General features: G+C 41.0%; 1 long non-coding RNA gene across 2 annotated transcripts; it reads right to left on the minus strand.

Annotated features, from left to right (window-relative positions):
• Nucleotides 1–957: 957 nt before the first annotated feature.
• Nucleotides 958–11,207, minus strand: LOC116438619. Of its 2 annotated transcripts, none has more exons than XR_004237845.1 (3): nucleotides 10,926–11,207; nucleotides 4,640–5,907; nucleotides 958–1,210 (listed from the first exon to the last, which is right to left on the minus strand). It is a non-coding gene; the product is annotated as an uncharacterized LOC116438619 (long non-coding RNA). The 2 variants fall into 2 exon arrangements; XR_004237846.1 differs by lacking the exon at nucleotides 958–1,210 and having other exon boundaries at nucleotides 3,963–4,788; nucleotides 5,782–5,907.
• Nucleotides 11,208–18,807: the final 7,600 nt, after the last annotated feature.

Consider the following 18,807-nt stretch of genomic DNA (forward strand, 5'->3'; position numbering starts at 1 on the left):
TCCCATTTCAGTCCTTCTCTGCTCTCAAAAAAAAAGTGACTTCAAAAATTGTCTTTCATTGTTTTTCTATTTAATATAATATGTATCAACTCCCCACCCTCTCACCTGTTAATTTCAAAGACTGGTATATAACTCCTGTTTAGGATACAATTTCCCAGGGTATTTCCCCACGTTTTTGATCAGGATTTCAGAATTACAGAATCACAGAATGGGTCAGGTTGGAAGGGCCCACAGTGGGTCATCTGGTCCAACATCCCTGCTCAAGCATCTGGTCCAACCTCCCTGCTCATCCCAGAGCGCATGGCACAGGATTGTGTCCAGGTGGTGCTTGGGTATCTCTGATGAGGGAGACTCCACAGCCCCTCTGTGCAGCCCGTTCCAGTGTGTGGTCAGTGTCACAGTAAAGAAGTTCTTCCTCATGTTCAGGTGGAACTTCCTGTGCATCACTTACTGCCCATTGACTCTTGTCATATTGCCCAGCACCACTGAGCAGAGCCTGGTCCCTCCTCTGACCCCTCCTTGCAGACACTGACAGATATCAGTGAGGTCCCCTCTCAGTTATTCCTTCTTGAGGCTGAACAGAATCAATTCTCTCAGACTTTCCTTGTAAGAGAGCTCCTCCAGTCCCTTCATCACCTTTGTAGTTCTCTGCTGGACCCACTCCAGGACCTCCATAATCTCTCTTGTACTGCAGAGACCAGAACTGAGCAGAGACTCCAGGTGAGACCTCACTTGGGCTGAGCAGAGGAGCAGGATCACCTCCCTTGACTGCTGGCATTGCTCTTCCTAATGCATCCCAGGATTCCATTGGCCTGGGGCACTGCTGGCTCATGGCCAGTTTGTTGTCCACCAGGACCCCCAGGTCCTTCTCCACAGAGCTGCTTTCCAGCAGGCTGGCCCCCAGCCTGTGCTGGTACCCAGGGTTGTTCTTCCCCAGGTGCAGGACCCTGCATTTGCCCCTGTAGAATTTCAGACAGTTCTTCTCTGCCCATCTCTCCAGCCTGTTGAGGGCCCTCTGAAGGGCTGCAGATCACTGTGGGGCATCAGCCACTCCCCCCTTCTTACTTTCAGGAAAGAGCAGTAAATGACGAATTTGCAGAAGGAATGGCATTTCTGGGAAGGCCACTGAAGAAGTGGAAGACTACAAGATCTGCTAGTTCTCTTTCACTCAGTCAGTCTCTTCTCCTCCTGCCACAGGGAAATATGAGCACTGGAGGAAAAAGCAAAAGTTTTAAGAAGTTGAATTTTTCTCTCCAAATTTTTCTTGAGGTCTGGGTGTTCTAACACATTGCCATGGATATAACATCATATACCAGTTCACCTCTGGAACCTGACATTAAAAAACCCTCTTGTACGTATCACATGGTCTCCCAGTTTACATGAATATAAAAGATAAGAGGTCTCCAACTAATTTTGTGCATTGATTCACCTAAGAAGTTCCTCCCCTGTCTCTTCCCAAAGATCACTGAAAACTTCACTTGCCACAGATTAATTCACTGTCTTGAAACAGAGAGAAAATACTGTAGAGATAACTCCAGCTGTCTTGCAGCTTGACAAGCCTCTAAGAAGGTTTTGAAAATCATAAATTTTTGAAAATATGTTTAAAAGCAGTTTTAAGTGTTTGCCCTAACAGAGTAGTAATATTTATATAAAAATAGCTGGTAGCAAGTTCCAAACAAATCACCATAAAGGCATCGACAGCACCAAGATAGGATTACATGGTGAATAAGTTGTGAAACCTTTTAACTTTCTCATTTTTTTGACTAAGAAAATACAAAAATTATGTGTTATTTATTTCCCAAGCTTGACTTGACATGATTTTACATCTTTCTTGTCATTATAAGAGCCCCCTGCTTGTGTAAATATGAAAATAGTGGGTTAGTGAGGTACTCATTTTATCCTAAAACCATGCTTCTTATTTTTGGGGTGAAAGATGTTTTAGACAAGACAGCAATTTCCTTTTGCTTTACCTGTGTAGGGTAATATCTAGGTTCCACAAAATTCTAGAGGGACAAGTTCAACTGTGGCCACTGAGGGCGACTGCTTGATGGCAGTCGCTGGCACAGGAACCGCCCAGACTGTTAATGTAAGGGATCTGGGAGATTCTTTGTTTCCCCAAGAGCACATGACCAAATGAGCTCTTGAATAGTCATAGAGCAGCAGATTTTATGGAGTAGTAAATGTCATCATGTGGCTTATTTATGTTTATAATGACTATGTTGTGGATCCATATTTCAGGTCCCAAATGTCTTGGTGGGCTGCAAAAAAGTACAAGGAAAATGGTGCTGATCTCTCAGGCAGATTCAGAAGATGAGGGCACTATTCTATTGATGTAACCATAGCTCTGAAGGTGTCCAATGGTTTCTGTGCAGGGCAGCTGTGGACTCACATCATGTGTGATATCCATGCTAGTGTGTGTAAAACTGTCTCAGGTCTTGGTCAGTTGTGCTGCCCTCTGGCCTGTTAATGCATCTCAATTTCCTGTGGCTTTGAAATTCAAGGCCAGATTTTTCCAGCACAGTTTTCTAATGCCAAGGCAGTTCTGACATGCATTTCCACTCAACAGTCCTGTTACATTGCAGAGTGGGTGGGGTGCAGGATACTGTGTTCCAGTCCCAACATCCATCTTGAGCTTGTTTTCCTAAAATTGCCACCCCAGTTTCAATGCTGACCATCCTGCCTTTTACTTCTCTGTTACTCACTGCTGAGATATGGCATCCCAAGCGCAGAGGTGAAGTTGCTGCGAGGCAGTGGTTTTGGACTTGAAGTTATGCATTAACTTGGCCAGCTGTCCCCTTGCTATGGACATACTAATTTATTTTCTCTCAGAGACAGGGAACAGAAAGTTATATTCAGCTTGTAATTCAAATATGAGTTTTCAGTCTGATTTAGCATTTTTTACTATGGATCTAATACAAATAAGACACTTCTTTTGTAACTTAGACCACATGGTTCTGCAAAACTTATTAATGCAATTGCCTTACTGGACTGGAACCAAAGCTGATAAAGTCAACTGAAAGCCTTTTAGTGACTTTAGTGGATTTTGCATTTGTCAGATGAGCATTGAGGTGTTCAGGCATGATTTTTAATACCTCTACGCATGGGGACACATGAAGCTGCAACCACCATGCTCCTGCTCAAGGCAGAAAGGGCAGTAGCTGGGAAACTCTGCTTTGTATTCTGATCTATGCATATACGTAGGACTTTGTATCCAGCTTCCAAACAATATGAAGGTCTCTGAGCTACACTGCTCTTGTGTAAGAGCAAAACTCTTGCGTTGTCTTAGTGAGACTGGAAACCTGATGTGGACACGGTAAGATCCCCTCAAATTTACTTTCTAACAAAAAGTTAAGAAGCAACAAATTATGCTTTGGCTTACAAGATAGGAGAGAGGAAGCCATTGACCCAGCCCCCTAGAGACTGCCCTAGTTCTTCAGGTGCACATGACACAGATTAATATGATTTCCTACACAGTCTTAATATCTGCACAGATATGTTAAAACAAGGATGGTAAAGCTAAGGCTGAACTAAATCAGCTGTAATATTGAAAATAAAGAGCTAAAGGGAAAAATAAAATAATAAGTTTTTTAAAAGAAAAAAAATTCTTTCATAGGAATTGAGAACTTCATGTTTTTGAGAGACTTCCTTACTATATGCCACATATATTTTAAATTGTTTTGACTTACAGTACTCCATAATATAATTTCATTAGTACTACTGTGGCTTTGACCAGACTTTCCTTTCAGAAACACATCTCTGTGTGCATGGCATAGTGCCTGCTCTGTTGGTATAAAGAGCACGTGTACCAGGTGGGATATGGATACTTAATGAATGTCATCAGGTCTGCTGCTTCATTAGGCCTGATACTGAGGGATCCTAAAAAATGTGTGGAAGTCCTTAAATTCCGTCCAGATAAAATTTCCAGACAGAACAAGAATATCCAGAAAAATGGTGGCTCTAACTACATTGAATAGCTGCTTATTTCATGTTTATATTCTAGTAAGCAACGAGCTCTATCAAAATTAGATAAACTGCTTTCTTAATAGAAGGAAGTAAATACTGACCATTACACAGTTTGGAAGTGAAAATACAACAGCTTATACTCAGAGTAATCTATCCATCTCTACCCATATCTGTGGAGCTATTCTGGATTTATAGTACCATTTTTCAGTTCAGGATCAGGCTCAAGACAGAGCAGTGATAAAGGACATATGCATAACTATAGATTAAGTGGAATGAACCAGGCTGTATTTCTGTATTCTAATTACTTAAGGACCCTCCATATAAAAGAGACAAATCTCATAGACACTGGGTGCAGAAAATCCAGGGATTTTATTAAGAGGAGATACTTTTTTGCTATGTAAGTCTAAACTCGTTGTTTCATCTGAAACTGCTGTAGGAACAAATGCCACCTGTATCTTTGCTTTGTAGACACATTTCCTGAGGTCACTTTGCTGCTGCCAAACACACAGATGACCAATAAGTGTATAAATGTATGTCCCCTTTACATCAACCATATTATCTTTTGTAAAATATTAGGTCAGATGTAGCTTTGAGTCAGGACAGTTCCTAGGAGACTCCATCAGCTTCAGAAAAACAGTCTCCTACGGTGACCAAGGGTTTGTCCCCAGCATATTACCTTATAGCAGTATGGGGAGTAGGGACAGTCCGCTGATGAAATAAGATTCCAGTGTTGATGTAGCTTGTGTTCTTCACAAACGCTTCTTCAAAATCATCAAGGCTTTCCTTTTCTCACTCATCCAGTAGGAAGACGATGTCTGAGTCTTCCTATTAATTAAAAGCATTCTAACATTATATTTAACATATAAACTATTTTTACTTTTTATTTTACATGGTGAAAGAATACGTGAGTTTGTTCTCCCTTTGTCTACCATCAGGAAAAAATATCTTCAAAAGAAAAAAGTAAACAAGTGATGCCCATAAAAACTTCTCAGATCTTTAGGGACATCCAGATGCACTTTGTTAACAGAAATAATAGAAGCTTTCATCCTGTGTATCATATCTGTGAGACATCACATTGTTTCTTGGATTAAGCCAATTTTAAAGGTATTGAATGCTGCTTTGTTGGTGTCATATTTAGATATCTTTCCTCAAAAATACAGTTCTGTATCTTCCTAGAGTAATATTTCTTTGATTTATTTCCATTCCTGTACCAATCCCAGAGGTAAGCCATGCTATTTTCTGCTAAGAGAGCACTGCTCGGATCCATCTAATGTTGTCCTCTTTACATGCAGTAGAATGGCAGTTATCCCAGGCTTACTCTTTAAACCTCTCTGACCAATAAACTCTCTACATTTTCATCTTCTGTAGGCCATAAGTTTGTCAAGATCTCAGTTAGCTAAATCTATTGTGTAATGTCAGTGTGGCATGTAATTAAGAGCCTAAAATGTTTTCGTGTTCATTTTGATAGGTATTATATTAATATGTACTGCTGAAAACCAGTACTGTAACCTTCCTTCTCACTAGTAATCTGATGCTGACTTTATGTAGAATTTAATTCTTAAATAGGTATTCTTTTTTCTGTCCAGCACAGCCGAAAAGGCACATCAGGAAGATGGTGTCTGCAGTGTTCTGCCTCTGATCTCCCCAGAATGCTCTAGCTTTTGGGCTGTGGTTCTCAGCTGCACTGCAGCACCACTCACTACCAGGATCCAGAACCCACACCAAAAAATAGCAAACTGTTCTGCAACTGTTCTGGCCCCTAACTTTGAAGCAGTTGTGGCAGCACAGACATCTGAACCCTGCTGACCTATCTGTCACCTTTGAGAGCAGTAGAGTTGGTGTCATTATGATTGTCACAAACCATCCACACATGCTCAGCTGCTGGTTATAATCACATGCTGTAACCACTTCTCTTGCTATTTGCAAACCCATTGTTCATGAACTCTAGAAAAACAAAAATAAAAACTGGTTTAGGTGGTAATAAACATTGCTTAGTTTTCTTCATATGAACAAGAAGGATTTTTAAAACAATTGGGACTTAAAAATGCAACCATGCACTGGGGTCTTGGCCGAGGAACTCTTTAAACACTTATGAATACCTAGCCATGTTATAAACATTTAAATTCCCTGCCCATGTTGTGTGTACACAGGATAGTTTGAATGTCATACAGATCTCTTAGAAACAAAATGTAAACAGACCTTTTCAATTAGCTGCAGTGGGAGTCTCAGAATTCAAATGCCAAAATGCAGGCCTGTGAAAGCTGTAGGGGATCACTGGGGTTTGTTTATTGGCTGGTGTGACCTGCTGTCTGAGAACTAAATTGACACTGCTCCAACTTAGTGGGTGAAGGAAATAAAAAGACCTTCATTCTCCTCACGCTATGAGAAGCAAAGTGGTGACTTAGGAAAAAGGCAGCAGTAGAACGGAGAAAATCAGTGCCTCCCATTCCTGTGGAAGCCAGCCACTGTCGGGGGCTGATGGTAAAAGGGCATGGGACAGAGTGGTGCAATTCTGTAGGCTAGAGATATGAGCTTTTCCAAAACAAGTGAGGGGGAAAGAGGTAAGGATAAAGCCTGTACTTTGATCTCCACAAAAGGTGATGCTGCTCCTCCCATCCATCTCATCTTAGGTTTGAAATTCACAATCCAGCCCTAAGGGACTGCTCTCTTGTCTAAGATTTGATGGGTCAGTTGGGATCTGGACAGGCTGGGTCAATGGCCCAAGGCCAATTGTATGAGGTTCAGGAAAATGGTCCAGCCCTTGGGTCACAAGAACCCCAGGCATTGCATAGGCTGGGCTAAGCGTGGCTGGAAAGATGCTGGGTGGAAAAGGATCTGGGAGTGCTGGTCAACAGCAGCTGAATATCAGCCAGTGTGTACCCAGGTGGCCAAGAAGGCCAATGGCATCCTGGCCTGTGTCAGCAATAGTGTGGCCAGCAGGACCAGGGCAGTGATTGTCCCCCTGTACTTGGCACTGGTGAGGCCACAACTCATGTTCTCTGTCCAGTTCTGGGCCCCTCAGTACAAGAAGGATGATGAGGTGCAGGAGTGAGTCCAGAGAAAGGGCAATGGGGCTGGGAAAGGGTCTGGAGCAGGAGTCTTATGAGGAGCAGTTGAGGGAGCTGGGGGTATTTAGCCTAAAGAAAAGGAGGCTCAGGAGAGACCTTATCACTGCTACAACCATCTAAAAGGGGGTTGTAGCCAGGTGGGGGTCAGCCTCTTCTTCCAGGCAACCAGTGACAGGAGAGGAAATGGCCTCAAGGTGTGCCAGGGGATGTTCAGGTCAGACATCAGGAGGAATTTCATCACTGAAAGTGATTAAGCATTGAGATGGGCTGCTCAGGGTGGTGGTGGAGTCACCCTCCCTGGAAGTCTTCAAGAAACATGTGAATATGCACTTGAAGACAGGGTTAATGGTGAACATGGTGGTGGTGCTAGGTTGGACTTGATGATCTTAAAGACCTTTTCCAGCTTCAGCAACTTTATGATTCTATGAATGAGGCTCTACCTTGGAAGATGTTAGAGAAGATGCAAAGGAAAACTTTGATGAAATAAGCTCCAGAAAAAAACTTGCAGGGAAAAATAGTGGATAAAGGGAAAATAGTGGATAATTAGAAATTTGAAGGACAGCTGCAGGTAACTGGGGCATTTCTTTTCCAGAGTAGTTCTTGGAAATAAAGGGAATGAAACCTTCTACTGTCTCCTATCTGTGTAAATAAATTAAAGGGATGTTACAGTTGTCCCAGCCCGGCACTATCTGGTAGGTACAGCTGGTGCTGTCTATCCTGACCACACTGCAGTGCAGCAGCCCAGTCTGAGGTATAAAATTACTTTTGTGATGGTTGCTGTTCCTCCCATGCAACTGGACAGAGAAAGGATGGTCAAAGATGGAATAGTACAGCTAAACTTCTGCCCTTTGAAATGAATGATGTGGTGAGGAGAAAGGACTCTACACCAGCAGTGGCTGTATTGTTCCTCCCTTTCTCCAAGGAAAAAAGGAGAATGATGACTTAGACTATACACAGAATCTTGCAAATTCTTCCTTGCTAATAGGATATTAGGTCTATAAGGTGTCCTTGACCTCACCAAAATGATGCAGCTGTCCATTTCTTCCCTTGGAAGTCTGTGTAGCTCATTAACTACTCTTTGGTAAAATGGATGTATTTCTAGTAGCTGGAGAAGTGAAATGCCTAACTTCTAGAGAGTGAATGACAGGACTTTCAGTGTAATGAGTTAATACCTTAAAGAGTGAGAGCCATCATTTCAAAGCAAGATTAATATGGTCCAATTGCCTAAATTGTATATGTAAATGTGGTCAATGCATAATCAAGGAAATAGCATACCCAACATAAATCACTAGGAGGACGGAACAACAACAAAAAAATAGTAGTGATGGTTGCATGCAAGAAAGTGGTACTAGCATTCACAACACCATAATATGGCTGCATTGTCCAGAGAGTTAAAAAATGCTTCATTAGAGATGAGTGCAAGAATGTTAACACAGCCTTGACTAAACATATAAAGTGTAAATACCGAGGATAAAAGAAAAGAAAAAAGCAACTGAAAAAGAAGATAAAATCCGCTTTGTTTGCAAAGCAAAGATAAAAGTCCATGGATACAGGCCTGAAATGGGTTTAGCATAATGACAAACAGGGAGATTTGAGATGCACACTCAAAAAGAGGATGTATCTTGATAGACAGAGAGAGTGAGTGCCAGAGAGAAGAACCAGTGAAGAGCAAACTCCAGGGGAAAAATCTAGAGCCAAGTATGTAAGCGTGCGGGGTATGTCAGATCAGAGACATGAAATAAGTCTAGGGAGAGTGCTAAAGATAGCACGTCATGGATGAAGATAAAGGAACCAGCTCAGAACCGCAGTTCTATTGAAAAGCTACAGGACCTCTGAGTCCCTCAATTTTTAGAGGAAACATCTGGGGTGACAATTTGTGCATTGTGAAACTTCAGCTCCTGGAGTTACATGATCATACACAGAATTAAGGATTTAATTTAAAACTCAGTTGTTGTAGTTTAAATTGGAGGAAAAAAGAAAAGTTCTACATAAATCCTAAAAGAATCCAACAGCAAAAGGCAATCAGGGGGATGGAAATTTATTCATCTGGGCATTTTTACATTATTTTAAAGCAAATAATATTATTTCTGAACACTCCCAGTCGTCCCTATTCCCCAGTCCCACTTTGAGGACAGAAGTTCAGGGAGTCAGGAGAAACCTCTCCAGTCCTGTTTCATAGTTCCTCACAGCCCATTGATGACTACTTGCCTGACATAGGTGTTACGGTGTTTTACATTGGAAGCAGAAAATAAATATTTTACAAGAAATATCCTGATAAAAATCACAGAATCACTGAATGGTTTGGGTTGGGAGGGACCTTTAAAGGTCAGCTAGTCCAACCTTGATAAGCAGGGACATTTTCAACTAGACCATTTTGTTGAGAGCCCTGTCCAACCTGACCTTAATTGTTTCTATGGATGGGGCATCCACAGCTATTCTGGATCACCTGTTCCAGTGTTTCACCACCCTTAGCATAAAAAATCTCCTCCTTATATCTAGTCTGAATTAACCCTCTTTCACTTTAAAACCATTATCCCTTTTCCTATTCCTATGGGCAGTCCTATTTGAAAAAAAATCTCTTCAAAGGAGACATCCATATACAAACTTATATTCCTGGGGCTGTCCCAGGAAGATATTTTTGTGTTTGAGGAGAGGGGATGCTGTAACAGAACACACACAACCACACTCCCTCACAGGCCTTTGAAATGGGGGAATGTGAAGTGTTGGGAATTGTGCAAGAGTTAGGATCTCCTTTATCCAGTACAACTTAGTGCTTAAGAGAAAGAGGCCTTATGTCTTCACAAGGAGGTGTTTGTGTAACACCTCCAATAATAAATAAAATAAACCACCGAAAGAGAATGAGTGATGAAGAAACAGGATGTCCTAGTGCTGTACTGAGCTTGTCCAAGGTGGCCCTGGGGCTGGAATGCTCTGTCTCGCACCCAAACAGCCAGATGTGGCTGCACTGACTCTGCTTTTGCTCACATGGCCAAATGACAGCAGAGTCCTGAAAGATGAACCTTCTCCCATTCTGTGAGGAAATGACAGTCTACCTGGGGTATCTGCAGCAACTGGCAACTCCATTTGCTTTTCACTGTATTCCAGGATATCAGTCTTATTTTCTACTTGGCTACCAGTGTCAATCAGCTACTAATAAAAAATCAAAATAACATCCAGACTTGTGATTTCATGCTGTGACAGTGCAAAGCTTGCAAGGTAATACCTGAAGGGAAGTGACACATTAATCCAGGGGAAATCTGGATTCTCCTGTGCACCAGAGAATCAATACTGACTTCTTGGCTGTAGTGGACTGTAAAGCACAGCTGGGTGGAACATACGGAGAGAGACTGTAATTTCCTATCAGCAAGTTCAAGTTCAGGGGGCAGGGGTTTAAAGAGCAGAGAAATGAGCAAGAGTAAATATCATTTGTGCTATGGGCTTAAGCCTGGTGCAGACCCTGGAACAGTGTGGTGGGGAGGACACTGGAGCTGGCCGGAAAGCCAAGATTGATGGATACCTATCTCTTTGGTAGGGCAAAACTAGGAAGAGGTGAAACACAGTGTAGTTTGTGAAGGACTGAGTTAGCCAGTGATTTCCTTATATATATATATATATATATACACATATATATATGTAATTAGCCCTTGTGCAGTCCTTACTACACTGGTAATCCCAGTGTCTGTCTGTCAGCACTGAGGCTGAGGCAGTGAGTTTAAGCATAGCACATCTCTGGCAGACAGTTATCACCAACCTTGTCTGGCTGCTTTTGGTCATCTGAGGCATGTCCTTAGCATACCCAGCTGAAACAAGTGGCTTCTCCGGATGAAAACCATCATGTAAGGTTAAATTCCAAATCTTTAGCTATGAAACTGGAACAAGATGAGACCGACTTACCGTACTGGACACTAGAGCTGAGCTTCTAGGCTTAGCAAGATTAGTATCAGCTCTGTATCCAGCACAAGGGGACTGAGTTTGTCTGGAGTTTTTTCACCTCAGGAAAATCTGCAGAAAATCAGACTCTGTGCAGGGAAGTGATGGCCTTGAAACAGGAAAGAGCAGATATGTGTTAGACATCAGAGCTCTGAAACACGTGAGTGAGATGGCTACAACTGCGGCAGCCTGGAACATGCTGAAGAGCAGCAGAAGGTCCTGGTACTTTCCTGAGGAATATTTAGAAAAAACCCTGTAGAGTGAGTGTTTTAATCTACCTCCCCTCGATGTGCAGAAGTCCTATTCATTGGCTTATTAAACATTGCAGTGAACTGGACAAACCCATTTTTGTTCTTTGCACTGTGACAAAAATCAGGATATCTTTATGCTAAGCACTGCACAGATTTTTCTGTTTCTGTTCCTGCTTTGCAAAATGCAGAAAATCTATGACATGAAATAATATTGCACAGATGGAGGGATACACTGGAGTTTATTCTTCTTTATAGACACTCAGTTTTCGTTCAAAGAACTGCCTCTGCAGCATTCTCAAATTCCAAAGTCAAGTAGATAAATTAGTGGAGGAAAAAAGTTTCCTGCATTTCCTAATTTAAAGAGTCCCATCCACCCCTGGGAAAATACCAATTTTGATTAAATATTTCCATTTTTCAAAACAACATTCTGAAATTAACCAAAGTGCTTATTTCAAAATGTCAACGCTTAGTTTGGAATTTGTTTTAACTCAGACTTAATTTTCTCTAATGCAATAAGGAAATTCCTAGAGAGAAAATGTAACTCTTGTCTTGATGTTTGATTTTAGAGAAATCTGCAAAAGAGTAAATTCCAAGGATAATTTACAGTTCAAGAACACAAATTATTTTTTATGGAATATATAATGATTGGTTTTCCTCTTAAAATTTGTGCCCTTGTTATTTCATTTTGCCTTTTTAACATTTCTGTGCCATGGCTTCAAGTTAATAATAATTTATCCAACCTCACAAATAAGCAAAGATCTAGACTAAAGCCAGTGGGAAGTTTGCCATCAGCATTGATAAGGACGAGGTGCAGCCTCAGGTTCATTGCCTCTATAATTTACTTTATCAGTGTGTTTCAGCTGACTGGATGTCACCTGATTCACAAGCTGATGATGCTGGATATTCGGTTCCACCCTTCTCTTAAATTCAGGCCATCAGACAGTGAATTCATCAGTGAAAAGCCACTCATTTTGTGTCTGGAATGAAATCACTAGAAAAACCTGTGTATTTTATTAGGAATTAATCAGAAGAGCAAGCCTAGGAATATGATCTATTTCTTTATTTTGCTAGAGCATTTGTATTATTGTTCTCTGTTTCTCTGTTTTCCCTCTGCAGAAATAAACTCTTTTCTTTTTATCTTTGAGGTATTCATGTCATAAAAACCTAATTTTTTTCATCACTTCAGTTGCAATTTCTTTCATTATTGCACTGTATTTTGTATGTTAGATTCTCCAATTCATACAGTAGGTAAGACAAAGACAAAAGAGTGAATCCTATCCACAGAGAAACTTTTTCATTGGGTGCAAAGGACCACAAAGCTATGGGTGGTATAACTGTATAAATAATTTAAAAGGCAAAGAAAATAGATGTGGAATGCAATTGCTGAATGTACACTTTCTGACAGATGTTTAATAATTTTTGTCAAGGGAATTAAGTTAGTTTTATTGTACACTCAAGCTGCTAAAAATACACACACGCGCACACACACAGAGTCGAACACATACAACAGCATATGAAAGCAATAAAAGATGAAAGTACTTTCCTGCATTAGTTGCGCTGGTTCCAGCCAACTGCCCCTATCTTTGGTCGGCGTCTTTGTCAGTGCATCAATGTTATATTCTCTAAATTTCTAGTAATTTAAATACACTAAGCTGGCAGGTAATGTTACTGCTGGAAAATGTATGTGAAAAGCAGTTTCAGTACTCTGGAGAAAAATCTCCTCTCTCTTCTCTACCTTCTGCTCTCCTAAAGATGCTGGACATAAGTCTGGAGCTGCATCCCTGTGCTGCAGCAGAAAGTTCCTGCCCTCCTGTACACAGATGCTGGGATCATGAATGTGTTGCTTTGTGCAGCTGTTTCTGTGCTGCAATGATGAGCAACAAAGAAAAATCTGAGTGTAAAACCTTGCATAAGGAAATGGAAGTTTCTGTCACAGATCAGGAGTGCAGGTGGGGCTTTGGACACAAAAAAGATGTGGGTTTTTTCTGTTTAGCCTAGAGGATCCCAGCTGTGCAAGGGCACACTGTACCAGGACACCAAAGAGGTCCTGCTGCCCAGACTTGACCACACACAGATGCTCTTCAGCCAATCTTGTGCAAATTTCTCTGCGGACGCTGGTATTTCAGCCAAGGGTAGGTGTATTTGACACAAGCAGTTAAAGCAGTCCTCTTTTACTGGGACAGCAGACACAGATGGTTTACAGCAAAGCAATACTAAACACACATTTCACTGCACTGGTTTAAGATTATGCTGTGAAGAAGGTTTGTCTGCCAGGAGGGTCACTGACTGGCAAGGGAATTGCAGTATTTTGGTTACCTCACATTAGTTCCCCTGTGGGTGCTCATCTCGTTTACACCCTGTGGAGGAAATTGAAGACATTGGTAGGTTATCACCTCATGACTACCCTGTGGCACTCAGCTGGATGTGTTGATTCCATCATCAGAAGACCTCACACCTAGATCTCTGCATGTCACCTTCCACCTAGCCCCCTAGTCCAGCTTTGGCAGAAAAAAGTGAAGCATGACTGATTCTCATGTGGAAAGTGACCATCAAATAATAAGAGGGATTTAGTAGCATTTGTTCTGAAGGTAACTCTGAAGTCTTCAGTCTCAGACTTCTTCCCAGATTCAGATTTTAAAAAACAAGGAAACTCCAATCTCCTTTCTTACACAGTTTGTATAACAGTGGTGTAGAGGCAAAAGAGATTTCTGTGGGTTGTGTGAGGAAACTTGTTGTTATTGATATGGGCATTAAAGTATACCCCTGCACATCCCATGGATTGATCATCTTTGTGAAAGGTACTTCTGAGCAGCCCTATTACCTCCATCACTCCAGAGCTGATTTCTCAGAAATCTCTGTGTAGACATTACTGGATTATCCTTTCTCCTATGGCACAGGGCCTCCCTACTGCAGAAGGATGGAAAGCTGTGCTGTATCCAATTTACCGTATTCCTTCTGTGTCAGAACATTTCCAGCAATACATTTTCAGGGGGCCTGCTCGTACTGAACAGGCCTTTGCATGACAAGATTAGCTGTTATGAGATTTGGTCCCTGTGTCCAAGAAATAAGTTTTGTTCTTGGTCTGAGTTTCCATGCCCTGGTCCCCTTTCTGCTGTCGCCTATGGCTGGTAAAATGCATGGTGTTGTTCTGTTAAACAGCTCCTGCACACAGCCTGACTTTGTATTCTGCATATCCATAGGCATTGCCTGATGAGAGGGGGCTTTGTGCTGCCAAGAGCTGCTGGTTGGAAAAATACTTCTGATCATGTATAGTGCTATTGTTGCTCAACACCACTGCTTGATCAGCAAAGCTGTATCCTAACTTCTGCTACAATATTCAAGGAAAACGTGTATGTCAGCAAGAGATCCTGGGCAATAAACCCTCAATGGCTCAAGAGCCGGTGAGCAACAGAATCCTGTGCAAGATGCAAAATTCACCCCCTTCAAAGGAGAAGACACACAGGAATATTTAGAAGAACTGGGAGTTTTAACTTCCTTTTCTGTGAACATCCTGTCAGGTGCTGAGGAGGCACTCACCTAATGCACTTCAATGTTAATTGAGCCTGTCAAAGTCAGTCTTCTGTGGGAAATGAGAAAAAGACAGCAGCTGATGACAGCAATGGGGTGAGAAAGGTATTGAGAGGCCAAAAGAAGAGCAGAGCACAAAGACAGAGAAGCTGTGAAGTAAGATCTGAGATTTGAGCTTATTCCAAAGTGGAGGTTAGGTATTTAAAATTGAAAATAGTGATGAAAAAGAGGAAACCTTTGGAAGAGGTGTTAAGCCTAGCAACAAATGATCACAGGTGTAGGAGGATCCATACCAGTAAAACTGGAACTCAATGAGAGTTCTTGCCCCCTGGTTAAACTAACAATCCATCTGATCTTCATTTGTTCTTCACGACTACCTGGTTCAATCCATATTGTAAACATTACAATACCGCACTGAGAGCCCTATGCTCCAGAGCCATGAGATCAACTCAGCAGTGCAGCTTGCATTGAAAATAAGTAAGGCCCTAGCTTTTGCAGTAAGAAGGAGAGCTTATAAACATGAAGGTAACTGATACAAGTAGCTGGAAAATGTAGTTATGAAGCTTAAGAGCTACCCCCATATTTCAGTGACAGTCTTACTTCAGCCCACTGTGTGTGTCAGGGAAAACATCCATGGTGTTGTAGGACAAAAAATAGTTCAAAAGGGCCCCCAGGACAGGCTCACAGGACTGAGAGAGTCCTTCTGTATCATTCTTCTGGGTATCAAAGGCAGTCATAGAAAAAATCTTCCATGACATCAATGTTCTTCAGCTACTAGGAAGACCTGGCTACCAAGAGCCTAGCTCTGCCTATCAGCATCAGATATGACAGATATAAGGTCAATTCATTGAAAGAAAGGGAATTGAAAGAAGGGAATATGATATTGTGTTTAGAAGAACCTTGGTCTCATTTGGCAGTAGAAGAAAAGTCTCTCAGATCAGTTTCATGAGTGTGTTAGTGAGGGTCTTTGACTATCTTCACACAACTGTTTTATGTCCAGTGCCTACCTGCAGTGTCACTGGAATATTGTGGACACACTCTCATGCTGCATTACAGCCTGACAGTCCCCAGCTCTTAGGCCACCACCAGTGAGGCTGAAAGTGTTTCACTGGGAAGGGGTTACACCCACATAGCTGGTGAGAGAACTGAGCTATGGAGAAGTGATGTTTTGAAGGCCACTCAGCCATGCAGGGTCAGAACTTCTCAGTGGAGTCCCGATCTCTGGGGTCTTCTAGGACTGGATGGTGCTTCTGTCCCATCTGTGCCGCACGAGTGGTTTAAAGCATCACAAAGGCCACCTCTGAATGTTTCTTGTGTTACAAAGAGTTCCTCATCCTTAGCATTGGAGATCTAAAGGCAAAACAGGCCCTGGAAAGTTTGAATATAAGCATTTGGGTTAAAACAAGCATTTGCCTGTACCTTCGTGGAAGGATTCCAGTACCTTAAAAACTGCCACAACTGTGCCTCAGTTTTCCTGATCCTATGCATGTGCCTTTTCCTGTCTCATTCCTTTAAAACCCCCTCAAATCTGCTTTTCAAAAAAGGCTGGATAAGACTCTGTTGAAATAAAATTTAAAAAAAAAAAAAAACCAAAATAGCTCAGATTAACCCCGGGTCATTTTGCTAGCAAGAATGGAGGAAATGAGCCATGGAAGAGAAGGATGGATGGGAAAGGGAGGGTGCTGGAGAATGATACTTCATTTTACAAACATCAAGATACCATCTGAGTGTTGGCAAGACACTCGAATTCCTAGGACTCCTCTGTGGTGGATATGTGTAATGTCTGTGGTAGAAATAATCAAGAGGCCGCTCTAACACTTGTGTGTCATCTGCAAAGCAGTCACATCGACCCTCATTGCCAAAGCTAGTTAACTTGGATACCTAAGTCAACAGTCTGTCTATCCACAACCATTTCCTTAGATGCCTTTCACCCACCTTCACATCAAACATAGACATAAAACTTACCGTATCTGTCCATTGTAGGATATCTGGGTAAAAACTGAAGTCAAAAACAAAAGGAAGGCCTTATTCAACAGGAGTACAATGCTCCATTTTCCCTTTTGTTTTTAAATGCAGCAATACAAATATTTATTTTGTGATAGATTATGGATGTACAACTGCTAGCTACACAGTGCAATGAAAATTAAATCTTCACCCAATGGGCTTAGATGGAACTTACAGGAAGCAACATAAATAAAAAATGTATTATTCATTACTTCATTGCTTATTTGCTGTGAAGGATATAGGAGTTTGCTCTTCAAGTGGCTTATGATTTCATAGTGCAATAAAAATGAAATCAATGGCCAATATCCCCAACATTTGAAAACAATTCTTTATGAAATAAAACCTTATTTCCTATGGTGCCTTTCATACCATCTATATTCCAACAAGTTATGCATACTGAAAGAATCTGATTACAGAGATAATAAATAGGAAAGGGGAGTGTAATGAAAGAGATACTGGGAGACAAGGGGAGAAACATAAATAATATGCAACAGAACAAATGTTTCTCTTACTTAGCTTTGTGTATAATGATTACCTTGGTGGGATGCTGTTGGAAGTGGTAAAAACCCCAGCATGGTCCATTTCAAAGGCCACAATCAGCAACCATTTATCAGCTGCTGCACTGAAGGATATACTAATGTTTAAAGGGCATCAAATCACGCCCATAAAAGCTAATGGAAGGGTTTTGCTTTCTCTGTGTATTGGATCAGGCTTGAGTGTACATATTAAACCAATAATACACATCTCTCTTTTTTTTTATCTAGATCTCTACATCAAAAGAACAAAACTCCAAAAGGACTTTTTCAAGAATGGCAACAAATCACCAAAGGAAGATAAAAACTCTTTTAACTCTGCAAACTTGATGTCTTTCTGGCACTTTTTACTTGGGTGTCATTTCACAAGATACTTGAAAGAAAATGTGTTTTCAAACCATAAAATAAACTTAGTGGGGCGAAAAAAAGGAAACTACTATGTTCTTCTGAAATGCAAAATGCAATACCTGAGGTAGTTGACTAATTGAATATTACTTCCATCCGGCAAATATTTTCTAATATGAAAATTTAAGTCCTCAATCCATTATAAACAACAACAAGTAAAATATTTGCAAAGAGAGAGACCTGAGCAGAATGTAAAATAAAAACAAATGTTAAAAATACTGTCCTTAAACTAATACTAAATAAAAATCTAATAAACTAATACAATATAATCTAATAAATAAACTAATACAAAATAAACTAATACAATAAAAATCTACTTTACAAAGGCATGGGACAGACTCAGTTTTCTATCTGGCAGAATGAGTATGTTTACAGGTACTTGAAAAAATTACAGTAATATAGTCTCATTTCTTTTTAAACACATTATGCTGATTTCACAGATAATCAATAATGGTTTTCAAATGTTTATGAATGTACCAGATTTAAATATAAGATGTGCAAACAAGAGGCATTTTTTATACAAAAAAAGAGAGAGATTCTATCCTACTGGAGTGGATTAAGTGCTCTAAGAAAATCATGTGTGAGACAATAATTTCTAGGATTATATTCTAAAAGTAAAAATGAGGGAAAGTAAAAAGTTATTTAAAATAGAGGGCAGCACTGGCATAAGGAATGGGGATAAGGAGATAAGGCAAAAAAGAAAAGTGTATGCCTAGTGAAAGCAAGGGTAGGTGGTGTGGAAGAAACAGTAGAGAGAAAATTCATGGGGCCAAAATTCAGTTGGAGTAGAAGCTGGACAGAAATGTGGGGGAAAATAAAAAGAGTTTCAAATACATTACTGGCAAAAGTCAGTGCAGAAATAACATCAGCCTGTTACAGGATGAGGATGGTCACTTCACAGACAGGGACGGAGACAAGGAAGAGGTGTTTAATTCTTTGCGTCTGTCTTCAACACAGATGATGGACTGAGGGGATCCAGCGCCCTGAGCTGGAGGAACACGGCTGTAAGAATGACCAGGTCTTAGCTGACCATGAAGTAGTGTGGGATCAGCTGCTCCAGATGGACCCTTATAAATCTATGGGGCCTGATGAGATTCATGCGAGAATACGCGAAGAGCTGGCTGA

Source organism: Corvus moneduloides, chromosome Z (genome assembly GCF_009650955.1).
Source record: "Corvus moneduloides isolate bCorMon1 chromosome Z, bCorMon1.pri, whole genome shotgun sequence".
Taxonomy (NCBI): Eukaryota; Metazoa; Chordata; class Aves; order Passeriformes; family Corvidae; genus Corvus; species Corvus moneduloides.